Raw genomic sequence first — 14,935 nt, 5'->3', positions numbered from 1 at the left:
GCCGCCTCCCGGGCTTGCACGTCTGCTCCRGGCTGTGCAGCAACAAAAGCTCTTGATTGCTGCGCTTCTTAGTGGGTTTATACTGACCAGTGGCTTACAAACAGCATCAGCTTACACTGCAGCTAAAAATACACCAAACACATGCACACGCACACATATATATATGTGTGTGTGTGTGTATATATATATGTGTGTGTGTGTGTGTGTGTGTGTGTGTGTGTGTGTGCATGCGCGCGCGCGCGTGCATGTGTATAAACTGCTAAGATCGACTTGTGCTTTATGCGCTGTTTCTCCACTCCAAACGGCACATCAGGAACTGCTCGCTGCAGCACCGAGCCTCGGAGGGAGACGATATAAGTTTTACAGCTTTTGTCTGAACTGGCTCCTGCCACAGTCATCCGACAGGGGCTGAAGAAACCTGTAGACCGTGTGCTAACAGGACGTCATTGCCACAAAACCCAGCGCCACGGCTGGAGCTGGGACGCGGCGCCGGCGCCTGCAAGGAAAGCTGGCGAGCCTGGGTCGGGAAAGGAGGAACCGCCGTCCCAGGGCTTGAGTTTGTCTCTGAGGTTCAATAGTCTAAAATATTGCACAGCTTTTAGCCTCTTCGACCAAGACGGACTTGAGAGTCGATGCTAACTGCCTGTCCGTCTGCCCCAGGGACGTGCACACAGGGCCAGGCCGCGGAGCAGCCCCGTGCCGCGATGCCGCATTTTGCAGCTTTCTGTCTTTGGGGACGGAGAGCAGCAGCCTGAGCCGGATCCTCCTGGCTCCTTCCCAAGCAGGGCGAATCCCGCCGGGGCGACCTACCGAAGGGCAGCCGGGGCGCTGCAGGGAGGCAGGTGCGAATGCGCGAGCGTGCAAAACGAGCCGCGTCTCAGCGCCAACAAGTTACTGGTTGTATTACATGATAACGTAGCCGCCAGCTCGCAGCGCAAGCGGCCTCGCTTTAGGTGATGTGCGGGGAGGGGCGGCAGGCGCCGGCGCGTTTCGAAATCGCTGCTCTGCGGGTGCGCGGTGACACGCGTCGGAGCGGGTCAGGTTGCAAACCTCACGCCGGTGCTCAAGGGTCCCACTCGCCTTACGGTCCAAAACGTGCCGTTTACAGACCTGTACGTAAAAACGCCTAGGCGCGATGTTGAAGGAYACGGCTGCAGATAGCGGAGCAAGGGAGGGTCGCGACCGCAGCGCCGGAAAGTGGAGCGTCCCCGCACACGGTTTCTGCAAGGGACGAGTGTGCTTCGTTAGCGGGTTTCCCTGCATCCGGCGCTCTCAGCTGGGTCGGGAGCGAYGGCACATGCAGGGGACGGACGCACGGACGCATGCACACTGTGCTGGCTGCGCCCCAGAGCTCCGTGTGGGAGCAAAGCGCCGAAGCGGAAGCATTAGCCACTCCATCAGCTCCCTCCGCCGGGGCTGGAAAAGCCACTTAACCGGTGCATAGAGTTTCYGCACAGACCCGACACGCTCGTCACGCTGCTTGGTGACCGGTAAGCGAGCACAGCCCAGGCAGCGCGGAGCGGGGCCCGTGGCAGGGCCGTCATGCAGAAATGCCCAGGGGCCGCGGCAGCGCGTGCAAGCTCCGGTGCCCCCGATTGCCGTGGAAGAGCAACGCTCCTGGCTGCTGCGTCCCGTCAAGTCCCTGCCGAAAAGACTGCAGAAACGGTCTTGCAACGCGAGGCAATTCTTTGGTTGCAGAAACCTCTCTGCTTCTGAACGTCAGAGCCTCGTGCTGGAGGGTACGGGCTTGTCCTTTCCTTTCCACGGCACCGAGGGACAGGAATAAGCTGGCCTGGACAGTCCCTGAATTAAAACCGTTTTACGCAACACTAATGAGCTACAGGACATTTCCGTGGGCGGAAGCCAGGGCTCCCTCTGCGACGTCGCCTCTCTCCCGTGCCGGCTCCGTCGCGCCGAGCAGCACCGCGGGACCTGCCGTGGGCTCCGGCCTGCTGCGGCTCTGCACCACAGGGTCTCTAAGAGGACGAAAATACTGTGTTTTCATGCAATTTCTGGTATTGCAATAGCAAAGCAGAGCAAGCTGCAGATAAAGGCCAAATCCAGCTATTCGTAAGTAACGAAGCTGCTCAGCCCCGACGAACCAGGGCGAGAAGCGTTCGAGGCCAAGTACGTACAGCTGTGAACAAAATACCGGTTTACGAAAGGGAAGGGGTTTTGCTGGGCAAATCCAGCGGGATGCGTTACGTTTCCTCGGTGCAGCACCGGGAACACGCGAGGGCCGAGCCGGGCTCTGGAGCAGGGATATCTACTCCACGGGCAGGGCGGGAGCGTGCGGGACTTGGGGACGCGTCGGTGCCCCGCGGCTCGCGCGCACGCTGCGCCGGTCCAGCTCGGAAAGGCACCGGTGCCTCCGACGCGGCACGGAGAGGCCGAGCGACGCGGCCGGTATCGACACTGACACACCGGTCCCAGCTCGTCAGGGAGGGACAGCGCTTAATTACCAAGCAAACTTCCTTAGCGTTTGTTACGCTTAGCGCTAGCCTTGCACTCGACGAGCCTAAGACAAATTCATTAAAGCCCAGGAAACGGCTTTCCTTCCGAAACGCGGAGGCTGTCCCCCCCGCCGCGCGTGCCTGCTCCCTGGAAAGCGTGCAGACGCAGGCGCACGTGTCTGGAAAGCGCGTGGGTACGCTGATACGAGCGCGGTGTCCGATTGCGGAGTCGTTCAGACGGCTGCAGCTTCTGCAGAAGCCCAAACGTATTTTTTTTTTTGGCAAGGACGTTACTGAAGCAAAGATGATTAAGTGCAATCCACTGCATCTCCAACTGCTTAATTAGAAACAGGACACTGCAGGAAATTATTGTATCACCTCCTTTCAGGAAAAAGATTTTCAATACAAGCATTTAACATGTCTATAATGCATGAAGATACGAGGCAGCTATAATTACTATTGACCTCACCTCATCAGCAGCACTTAATTGATGTCAGGGTCTCTGTCTGCCTGTGCAAATTAATCGGCGTCCTGGGTCCCCGCGGAGCCCACGTCTGCAAACCTCCCGAGGACGCAGACACCTCTGCGGGCGCTTTCCTTCCCTCCGTGGTGCAAAACGGCTGCGTTCCCCACCCGGCCTTGTGCTTTTATAAGTATGCACATATGGAGGGCTTGATAAATATGGCACGAGCCGGATATGCATATGCATGGCRTTGTGGTGGCATATTTAGTGCTACATCTTATTTCCTCGAGAGGATGGATTGGCCCCTTCAGGGCATTCTGCTCCATCGCAGACATACATATTTATACATTTTTTTTCAAATATCTGATTTTTTTTTTCTACCCTAACAGCCACTGAGTATTTGACTGCCCTATATAATGGGTTTTAAAAGCAAATCACTGCATACTTTTAAAACAGTGCTGCTATACTTGAGGAGAAAGGGATTTATACCGTGCCTAAAGTATGGCAACGCTCAAAGCGTACAAAAGCCTGTGTCCAGGCTCCATGCGGGAATAACAGCTTGCAGGCTTTCTTCTCGGAGTGAAACGGATAATTTGATTACACCGGAATAATCTAACAGAACCGAAATCAGGAAACGTCTCCTTTTGCTCTGCTGTGCCTTTACCATAAAATCTGTTAAAAGATAAAAGAACAGCTAAACATTGCTTCTAGGCCTTGAGCACCAAGAGTAATTCCAATTATCAAACAAATCCAAGTTAGAAACCCTTGAAATTATTAAGTCATCAGAATATCTAGGGATCCCCCTCCAAACGGCCACTGCCTGCTGTTCCTTTGCTTTCCCTCTTTAGGGATGTAAATGTCCTGTAAACGTGCAATTTCTGGCCGGACAGGTCCTGCTTGGCGTTTTTGCTAACGGAAAGCGATAGGCCAAAATCAGAAGAAACGTTTCAAAGTAAATGAAGGCAGCGGCGGCGGGAAGCGAAGCCCCRTCCCGGCGCGGGTATGCGGGCACCGCTCGCCCCGTTTCTGCGTTAGCGCAGGCTGCGCTTTYGGCTGCGGGACTCCAAAGCTGTGATAAATGCAGCAATAAATACAGCGATGCGAAGCAGCGGCACGGAGCCGGGGCAGCCGAGGGCTCCCCGGGGCAGCCAGGGCTCAGCAAAAGGAGCTGCCCAGGGCATGGGGACGACGGCGGCRGCCGTGTCGGACCAAGCTGCAGAGCATCCCCCTCTCGCCCAGGTCTGCAGTGAGCTTCCATCCGGGGGAACTGGTCGCTCCTTCGGCTGCCGGCACAGCCAGGACGCGGAGCAGCAGAGCAGGCAAGGTGCCACTGCTCCCGGGCCGTGCGCGCGTGCACCCTTCGCGCATTCACCCAAAGCAGGCAGAGGGGACGCTGGCTCTTTGCCACGGTGTTACGTGCTTTTTTAATAGGCGACGAAGGCACTCGCCTTCCCGGGCAGCTCCGTGAATCCTCGCAAGCAGGGATAGTTCGTGCATCCCGGGTAAGGATTCGCTGTGCTAAAACCTCGAGGTGACCAAAGATCGCCAGCTTTGCTCCCTCTTCTTTATTTGGAACAGGGAGCTGAGACGGTATCGATCCAAAATATAAATAAAGGTGGGAAATGATGTCGTCTCCAGCGCTCTGAGGAATAAGAAGTGTGTTTATTTTGCCCGAAGGCATTCCCGGAGCACTAGGTGGCGCCAACGCTGTCTGATTTTGTCCCCTCTCAGCCAAAATATGAAATAAGGGAAAACGGAAGAGAAAGCCTGGGGGGGACGGAGGACGGGAGAGGCCCACTGCCTCCACGAGGCTCTGAGGCTGCCTGTCCCATCCCGTCCCGTCCCGTCCCATCTCGTCTCATCCCAGCCCCTCCCATCCCATCCTGTCCCATCTCGTCTTGTCCTATCCCCTCTCATCCCAGCCTGTCCTGTCTTGTCTTGTCCCATCCCCTCTTGTCCCATCCTGTCCCATCTTGTCTTGTCTTGTCCCACCCCCTCTCATCCCGTCCCATCTCATCCCATCCTGTCCCATCCCATCCGTGTGACAGGTCACGGTGCGATGGACCTGCTCCTCCTGGGGCAGGGGACACCCTGCCGGGCCCGGGCAGGAGGACCCTCACCACGCATGCCTACGCGGAGGTCGGCCTCGCCGCCGGCCCCGGCGGGGGCTGCCCTGGAAATAACGTGTCGTACCACGAGGCGCACCGCCAGCGGGGCCGGGGGGCCGCGGAGGGGGCGGCTGTGACGAGGTGCTCCGGCCACTTTAGCGGGTTTCTGAAGCTGCACGTCAGCGGCGTGCGTGGGGGCAAGGGGGGGGGTCAAGTTAATTACGGGGGTAACGACGTCACTGCCCTTTGGGCAGCCTGGCACGGAGCATGCCCGTAACAGTTGCAGGCAATGGGGCGCTTCTGCTCGGAGAAGTCCTTTCCCATCGTCACATGTCACCCCGCAGGTGGCCCCCTGAGAGCGGCGGAAAATGATACTGAAGGGTACCTCATTTCGAGGTATTTCACACTATTTCTGAGGCCTGTGATAATAGTGTGGGGGGATATTGGGTCCTTGAGAAGCGTGACAAATAGCAGGTAAGACCGGAAAAAAATTAAGGGTGAATCAGGCCATTAAGAGAGTGACTTGTCGCTCTCTAACACCTAGCTATAGTCATTATTTTGTCCCTGAAGTTCATTTAGATGTAACAGATATTTTGAGGCAGAGGAGTTCAGGAGTTACCTGATTCAGACATTGACAGTTTAAGTGGTAGGAAAACTTGTGTCATCGTTTCTTAAGTTCTGCCACGGCGACTGTGTGTGACGGCGTTTCACCTCATTTACAGAATTTGAGAAGTCTTGGTCGAGCGATTGCTCAGTACCACGAGGATTTTCGGTGAATTCAAACTCTTTGGGAATTTTACTCTCTGGCAATGGTAAAACGTCTTGCTGTTCAAGAACAAGTTTTGTTACATCTTAGATAAGATTGAGCAACGTTGATCCTTGCCGCCTGCTCCCACGTAGGATGGCAGCTGATAAATGTTTTGTCTCTATAGCAGTATCTGACACCCTGAAATTTTCTCTAGTTGCCTGTTTCATTCTTCCTACGATATCTCCAGTATTGTCCGTTACTTTTCACAGGCTTCGTAGACTGTAAAGGCAGGAGGAATCACTGTAATTCTCCGCTCTGACCTCCTGCTAATGCCAACGTAGCGCTTCCCCAAACGCACCTCTGCCTCGATGCAGCATCTCTTGCAGAAAAAGTCATCCTGGTCTCCCAGAACATGAGGGGCAGGAGGCTCATTCCCATTTTGGGGAAACCATTCCAAAACGTGTTGATCCCGGCCGGTGATGTTCGCCCCTGTTCTGACATTACAGAGCTTCAGCACGCGGTCGCTGCGTGTTAAGGTATGTTGGTCCGGCAGGTTAGAGACCTCGAACCATCAAATCTCATGCCCTCTATGGGTGTTTATAAGCTGCAATCAAATTACCACAATTATCGTTCTGTTAAACTGACCAAATTTAGCTCCTGAGCACAGAGAGTGTTGAATACTGTTTGAAATTGGGCCTTAATCTTTGATTCACCGTTGTGCAGATCTGAATGAAAAGAAGCTGCTGGTTTCTGGGGTTTTGTTGTTTTTCTTTTTTTTTTTTTACTATGACTGAATCTTAAAACTACTTCACAACCAGCTAAATTTGGGATAGGCACATATGTATAAAATAAATATAAATACACTCATGGTATTGCAGCGCTGAAGACACTCAGCAGGCTAAATGTAGGCTGTTAATGTTGCCCCAGCACACGGCATCCTATCAGTTATTAAAATCATGGGCGAGTCCATTCAATCAATATTGCTGAATATTACGCCGCGTCTTGTGCTGTGCACTGTTGCCTTGGAGATATTTTACTTACAGTTGTAGGCACAAGGTTTCCTTTGTGCCTGCGTAGCTGATTGATTGAAAGCGGCGTGTTTTTCTTCACGGTTTCCCATTCACAACGTTTCGGCCACCCCAGCACGTGCACCTAAAAGCAGCACGGGGCCGTCAGCTGGGGGAAAACGGGCCGGTGCCCCCGGCGAGGGGATCCCGGGAGCTTCCCTGGGAACCGGCTCCAGCGGGGGGAGCCGGGTGGGACACGGACCGGGGCGGGGGGAGAGCTCGGCAGAGAGGCCGATGCATAAAGGCTGTGCAAAAAACAAGGTCTAAGTCTTATTGTTTATTTATTTGTTTATTTATTTATTTATTTCGCAAATCCTCTCTTGGGTAGTTCTGCAGTATTTTTAGGTGGGAAATAGAAAAGATCTGCCATGAAGCACGTGGTTACGGTCACTGTTCTTCCAGGTGAAAATAAGCATGTTGCTCTTCATGCTGCCCCCGTTCAGAGCCCAAGGACTAAAACCTCGTTTCCAGCTGAGTGGAGTTTGCAGCGCGGAGTAAAGAGGTCGCTTAGCAGGAGCTGCGAAAGGAGCAGCCGGGCCGCAGCTGCTCCCACCGTGCCCTAGGAGAGAAGTGGGAGCCCACACTGGCTCTTCCGAGGGGGAAAGGCACCGGGACGGGGCCGGCTGCGGCAGCGGTGTGAGCACTCAGCTCTTGGAGGCCACGTGGCTCATGCCATCCCTGGTGCGGGCCATCGTGTGGCAAGAAAGGAATTCACCGTAATTCGGTGGAAAACGCAGGGATTGGTATTTGGGGGTTTTCCCTTTTCCGCGGCTGGTGCGCTCTGCAGCAAAGCCTCGCGCAAAGCCTTGTCCTCCTTGCTGGGGTGCTGTTGGACCTGGGTCTAAATGATCAAATCCTGTTGAACTCGCTGCTTTGCACAGCACAGACCAAAGCATGCTGAAAAACTGCCGTGAAGTCCATGTGAAGTGACCCAAAGCCGAGCTACACGGCGTCGCGCTCCTTACATGAGCGTTTACTTGCACGGCGGGAGGCTGGAGCGAGCTGGCCGTCAAGGGATCCGGCCTCCTCTCCCTCCGGCCTCCGGCTCTGCCATCCGCCGCTTGTGCCCCTGGCCTGACTTCCACTGCTCCCAGCCTTGGTCTTGCCGCAGCGGGTGGGAGGTTTAGCGAAAGCACCTATAAATACACTGTTTATTAAGGTAAACAGATGTGGGCTCCCCTCTTTGGATGCTCTCCAGGTTGGATGTTCAACATCTCGCTGTTTGTTTGACAAACTCTTCACACATCCCTACCAGGAGACTAATCCTGTTAGCTAATCTGATTCTTTTTGTCACCTTGTTTGGCTAAAAGTGAACTGAATTTAAAATAGACAAGACTGTAAATAGCAGGAGCAAACGATGCTCGAGACCTTCCACCAGGAGCCTCGGCGTCCCGGTGCTCTCGCCTCCGGGGACGTGGACAGCATTGGGTCTGCGTGTGCCAGACATGCCTCCGAGCCCGCCGGCATCGACCCCTCCAGCCAGCAGAGCCTTTTGTTTGGAGACGGAAAAGCTCGGGCCGCGTCTGGCCGTCCTGTTCCTTTCACCAGATGATAAGCGTGTTTAGGGTCATTTGCTTAACTCCGTGCTGACGGTGCCAGCAGCTGCATGCAGGGAGGGATTCCCTGGCGGATGGGTGCTCACACAGAGGCTTGGTGACGCACCTTCCAACCGAACACCCGCACCCGTGCGGAGTAACGAACTGCTGAAGCGACCTATACATGTGAACAAAATGTTTATTAAAATACTAACATACCATTAACATCCTGCATGAGTGACTCTCATTTCCAACGCGTTGTGGAACAGTGGTGCGAAAAAGCAAGCCGGAAGGATCTCCCAAGAGGTGGATGCATCCGGGTCGACATACAACAAGCAAGAACAGCTGTTAAATCCCCCTCAGAAATTCTCCCTGTTTCCAGTTCCATATCAACTTGGGTCCGGAGCAAAAAGGCTGAGAACACAGTGGAAATCATGGTAAATTCGGATTGCTGCCCGACAGAGGTGAACGATTATTTCATGATTATTTCAAGAAGATTTCAAGGAACTTTGCCAGGCACAAGGAATTTTAAAGCATCCTCAGGACAAGCTCTCAGTTGCCCTTTTGAGAGACTGAGTTGATTTCTGCTAAAACCATTGGGCCAAGTTGAATACGGACTTGCTGTGCAATCCATTAAGCATTTGTGACTGAACAGGGGCTGATCAGCACAGGATCTGCCCCAGTGCAAGAAAGCAAAAATAAACCTGGGCTGGATTTGCAAACCATCCACTAAAGTTAATGAGAGTCTCTTTCCAGCAAAATAAAACGTAGCGCCACATGACTGAGCAATCCCAGAAATGCAAAGACAAGACGGCACAAAAACAAACACTTCTCAAGGGCAGATTGCTAATGTGCTGATTGCAGTGCTAAAGCTAGAAAAATAAAATTAAGTATAGTCTGTGACCTTATCTGTATCTCTGGCTTATTCCCATGTGCAAACCAAAGACTGAAGCTTATTGCCACTCGGCCGCTTGCAGGTGGAGGTTAAGGCCACCCTGGCGATTCCCGGACACACAGCTTGCAGGATCCAGGCTCTCAAAGCCTTTCTCCCCAGGCAAACCCCTCCTGCGTCCCCCGGGTGTGCGAGAGCGTTCCTCTGCCTTTTCCCATCTCTGGAGGTCGGCGTTGGAGCTGGAAGGTTTCTCAGCGCTTTAAACGATTGCTCGTCTAATTATCCCCTCCGTGGGAGATGAAGGACACCGGCTAGGGACATCGCCCCCGTTCAGCTGGGGTGGCTGTTTGTGGAGGGGGTAGAAATAACCTTCCCTGCTCTCCTTCCCCCTTCCTGAGCACGTCTGCCAGACCGGACCTGTTAGCTGCAGGGTGACGGGACATTTCCATCCCAGTTTTCTGGTGGGATAAGCAATGGGAGGAGAGCTGTCAGGCAAACAGCTTCTGGGTCTGGCTTTTCCTACATGCCAGTGGCTATATTGCTATATAGCTTAAGCACGAAACTTGACAAAAATACAAGGGCAGGGAACCAAGAGAAAAGGCGGTTCGGTTAGACCGAGAGCCTTTAAACGATGCCTTTTGCCRTCGGGTTCAGCGCGGCTCGGTGCCCACGGCCCCTGCTGCATCACCCCGCCGAGGAGCCGCAGCAYGGCACCGTCCCCGCGCGGCCGGGCTGCTGCGGGGCGCTCACCCCATCATCCCTGCATCCTGCTCTTGGTCCGCCCGGGAGCTCCTTCGGCTCTGCCGGCCRTGCCGCACCACCAGCCTCTCTGCCTGCTGCCTGGGGGTCCTGTCCTGCCCTTCAGCCGGGTCCCCGCCGTTGAACCAGCCCGTGAAAACCCAAAGAGAAACAGAAATCTTACAGCGAACCAAACGCACGCAAAACATAAAGGTCTATAGAGCACGAAGGTCTACACGGAGGCAGCCACGAGAAGCGCCGACGAGGAACGAGCCCCACGTCGCTGTCGGGGGCGAAAGGCCGGAGCTCTCGCCCCCTTTGCCCCCAGCCCGGGGCCGACGCACGCGTGCGAACCCCGCTGCCGGCAGCAGCACGCGCGGCTGCAACAGCTCCGGAGCCTCTCCACGCTCGGAGGAAATCGTCCGCCTTTATTCCGTGCTTCGGAAAGTAATACTGCCTCCAGATTGTTTTCCTAATAATTCTTTTTTTTTTTTCAATTTTCTTCTCTGATAATTAATCAAGGCACTGCCTTCATAATGGAATGCACACGGCGTCGCACCGTTTATCTGTCCTGTAACAGCAATATGTCATGTGCTATCTTAAACAGGAAACGAGCAATTAAAATGCAACAGAAGATTAATTTTTATTTCCCATTCTCCTCTAGAATAATAAACATATCAACGTGTGTAGGCTCTATGCGTTGATTACTTGGACAATCAGATGTAAAGTAAATAGTTCTTAAATACGATGGCAATAGATGTTTCCATTATAATTTGAAAAATTCCATTAACTTCTTTAAATAACTAGGTTTATATCTTTTCCAGATAGCACAGGGTAAGCAAAAACCTTTTAAACTGATCAATGAGAAGTGAAATAAATGAATTTTCCCTGACTGCTTCAACATGAAAGCATGCAGCAGCACAGATGCATAACAACCGATCATTTAGCGAGGCTGAAGTTATACTCGGTTGTTATTACACGGTGTTCATTGTACTAATTCCAATCTGTTCAAAATTTCTGTGAAAAACACTTGCTAACTGGAAAGAGTACAATCATTTGGCTTTTAAAGGACGGCGGCTCAAAGGAGGTTGCCAGCAGTAAAAATAATAAGTACTTGGCAGTGGCTTTTGAAGGATGGATGCTTAATTTGGGGAGYAAATTTAAAGAGAAAAATCGCTGCCCAAATAGTATTTCTCTGCCGCATCCATATGTTATCCCGCATCATGTGTTTTTCAGGCCCACAGCGCTCTCCAGCACTACGGGCCCGTTGCTGCCGTCGCCCTGGGGAGGCAGCTCGCCGGCGAAGCCGCGAAATGCCGTGGAGCAGCGGAGCTCTCCRAGGCCCGGAGCGGTGCCGCGAAGCCGGGTCGGGGTCCCCGGACAGCGCGAGGCCGAGCACGACGCGCATCCTCGGGACCAGGGATGCAGCTCGTACCTTCGAGGCCAGCCCGGCCCGTAGGAAGTGGAAAAGAGGGGGAGAAAAGGGGGTCGAAGCGCGAGGAGGAGGAGCCCGCGCTGGCTGGTGGCTTTGGCTCTGCTGCTGAGAAGCCCAACTTGATTTTGAACGAACGCGGGAAAAGGAACGAGCACGCAAATTTCGTGCTGCGGACCCCCACCGTTACTACCATTTAGCAGCCGATTAGATCGTATAACGGATGCTGTTGGAAAGCGCTGACATGAGCACTAACAGCAGAGATATTCCCAAAGCTTAATAGCTCATTAATAAGAACTATATGAAGAAATTGCAGTTCTGCACAGAGCAAGTGCTTTTAGCTGCAGTTGCTCTAATTGCTGGGCCTGTCACATATGCAGTTTGAAGATGTCCGTTTTGCCACAGTGGTGAGACAATATTCAGTGTCAGTCCCCAAATTAATTCATAAATCTTCATGGTATGTAATAAATCCAATTAGCTCTCAGCTAGATTTTGGACGCCAGTTTGGTTTGTTTGTTTAGGCGACAGTAGCCCCAAACCTCTCCGTTCGTGTCCCCGACCGCTACCGCGAGTCTGCTCTTCGCTCCGTCTGAACCGCATCTCACTCCTATCGCCCAAATGAACCACAAATTACTATTAGCGTTAACACACGTTTGTACTGAAGTAAGTCCGACGACAAACCTAGCCAACGCCCGAGTGGAGCAACTGCCCAAACGTGCTATCAGTTACAGCCCTTACTTCCAAAACATGTCATAACTCATACGTACGTGTATGTACAGACACATATACATAATTTCTCCTTAAACTAGATTGCTTGCAGGATTTTCCCCACAGAAGCGATAGTGTGTTTAAGCCCTGAGTTTTCCCTACCCCGAAAAAGCAGCCAGACAGCTGCTGTTGTTTCTAAAGATGACATGAAAGCACTGAAAAGTTGTAAGGAAAGGCTCATTCTGCATTCTCCTTCCAAAGCCGAGTGCTCTTCCAGAGAAAGAAGTGGTGGCTACGCTGGTGCTCTTGTAAAATATAATTCGAATATTTTTATGCTGGTCAATGGAGACATGAAGTTTTATCTTCTGAAATTCATGAGCTTCGGGCACCTTGGAAGCCTCCTGCTCTCTCTCCCATAGCAAGGCTTTCTTGCACTAAATGAGAAGAAAAAGCTGCTATCCTTCCGTAACAAGAGGAATAAAAATCCTATCAGAAAATGAGAGCGAATGACTATGCCCACCTTTCAGAGAAAAGATGAGATGAAAAGCTCTTAACATGTGTTGCATACTCTTAAGTAAGAATTAAAGAATAGTATGGACAAACTCTACAAAGCCACAGTTCAAACATGAAACTGGTCTCAAACCTAGATTGCGGATGGACAAGGTTTGCAAGTCTTGAATCACAGGGGCACGACTGTGAGATATGATCGTAAGGAGGTGCCGTTGCCCACCGAGCCGAAGTTGGGTGACAAGGTGTCCACTTATCGTGGAACTGGGCTTGTCAAAAGCTGCTCCTTGTGCTCTGAGAGGAGTATTGGCATGGCTGCCCGTGGTTAGTCATTCCTTGGATGACAAGCTGAGTGTCGCGTTCCAGATCATTCAAATAAAATTGCGGCAGGCATGGTAGCTAGCCCACCATGGTCGCTAGCCCGGGTCTACGCTGCCTGCTGAGATTTACAAAGCAGACAGTTGGAGTTCATTACAAGCTATTTTTAAGGTGCAATTAAATGTTTTATATTTGTCTTTTCTGTTCTGATCCAACCATTGTCCCTGTAGTCTTTTTTGGGAGAGTTCCATGTCATGCATGTTTCCAATTTAATATTTTTCCCTGCCTTATGTAAATGTTAAAAATAACATGAAAATGTTAAATTGGCTGAGAGCACTCCTGCTAATTAGTTGCTTCTGCAGTTTCAAGTGGCTATGGTACTTTTCTTCATCCTAAATGATTATGTAGCTTTTGTTGTGCAGTAACTTCATCCCAGAAGAAGATGCATTTTGGTGGAGCTAAATGGAAAGAGATTCTTCCCGTTCTCGCCCTCTTCCCAAGACTCTGGAATAACACACAATGTTTGAGTCTACCACTGGGAATCCTGCCGGCATTGGAGGAAAAAATCTTTTTTTTCCGTGGTCTAGAGCCCTAACACGTCAGTGCCCGCAGGCCGTGATCGCGGTTCCCGCGTCCTCCCGCCTGACCCGTGCAAGCACTGCGGGAAAGCTGGAAGCTCCTCCGTTCTCCTGTGCCAGGGCAGGGCAGGCGCGGGGCTCTGCCGCGTATCCGCTCCGYGTCTGAAAGCGCACATTCAGCAGAGACGTGTCCGCCGGGCCCCGCGCCCTTCCGAAGGGCAGGCTTGGGAAGCTCCGGGGAGGCTGCGCCGCGGCGGGAGCCCTGCAGGTTCCCYGTGCCGCTCCGGCCGGTGCACGCAGACTGCAGGCACCGGTGGGAGCAAGAACGCTCCCCTTCCCCTTAGCGCACTTGTTTAAACGGTGCTGTTTATGTATTCAGTGATGTGCCCCAGCAATGGGAACGCGAGCAAAAACCAGTGATGAAATGGTGATGTTTATTGGCGCGCGTTCTCCTGCGTCCTGCCCTGTGACCTGCGTGAAGACGCCACGAGGTCCCTGCAGGACCCCCCCGAAATCGACAGGGCTTAGCCGCGTGTATCGGGTTACAGGATGTTGGTCCTGAACTAGTTTTGAACCAATGACCTAATCCCATTACCAGTCCTGTGAGTCATCCAGCTCCACCAGGAGCTTTTAAAGTATTCCGTATATAACAAAAACATTYGGATGAGGCATCAGGCATTTGCAGTACGCTCTCATTCCCTCGGCTGCTCCATCCGCAGAAGAACGAACTCTTCGAATTCGCAGACCTCTCTTGCTCAGACCGAAGATGCGAGAGAAGCATAAATAGCTTAAACTGTTGGTCCTCCACTAGCCTGGGGCCTAACTTTGAATCCTCTCCAGGCAAGTTGGTGCTGAGGGTTAGAGTTTCACTCAACTCTTCAAAATCCCTGAAACAGCAGCGGTGTCTGACAGTACTTTTGTGCAGCTTTTTGAGGTCTATAGGGGATCTGTAGCAAAGCAGGAGAAACAGGAAAGCCAAAGAAAAAAATGTATTCATCAGGAGGGAAGGAGTAGCATCAACTGCTGGGTCTGGTTTCGCAACCCTCCGAGTGAAGCCTCCTGGCTTTAGTCCAAAACGATGACTGAGGACATCCCGTTCTGCTACCCCGTGCACTGCGGTAATTACCTCCGCGAGCTCAGGCTGTCGTCTTCGGCGGAGCAGACATCCCCGAGCATTGCAGCCGTCTCCTGAGACACGTAGCACAAGCACAGAGAAAGGCAGCTTGAAGAGCTATTTCGTTATTGGAGTGAACATTAACGCTATCACATCAAACAGCAGCAGAAAGAAAGAACCCGTTTATATTTCTGGACAAATCAGTTTTGGAAGCCAATAGACAACTGTTTTATCACAGTCACCTGCTTTTCATTTAAACTGTCGGTAATTACTG

The sequence above is a fragment of the Apteryx rowi genome, unplaced genomic scaffold, assembly GCF_003343035.1.
Source record: "Apteryx rowi isolate R43461 unplaced genomic scaffold, aptRow1 scaffold_224, whole genome shotgun sequence".
Taxonomy (NCBI): domain Eukaryota; kingdom Metazoa; phylum Chordata; class Aves; order Apterygiformes; family Apterygidae; genus Apteryx; species Apteryx rowi.
The sequence above is the reverse complement of the archived record's forward strand: the minus strand, read 5'-3'. Positions refer to the sequence as shown.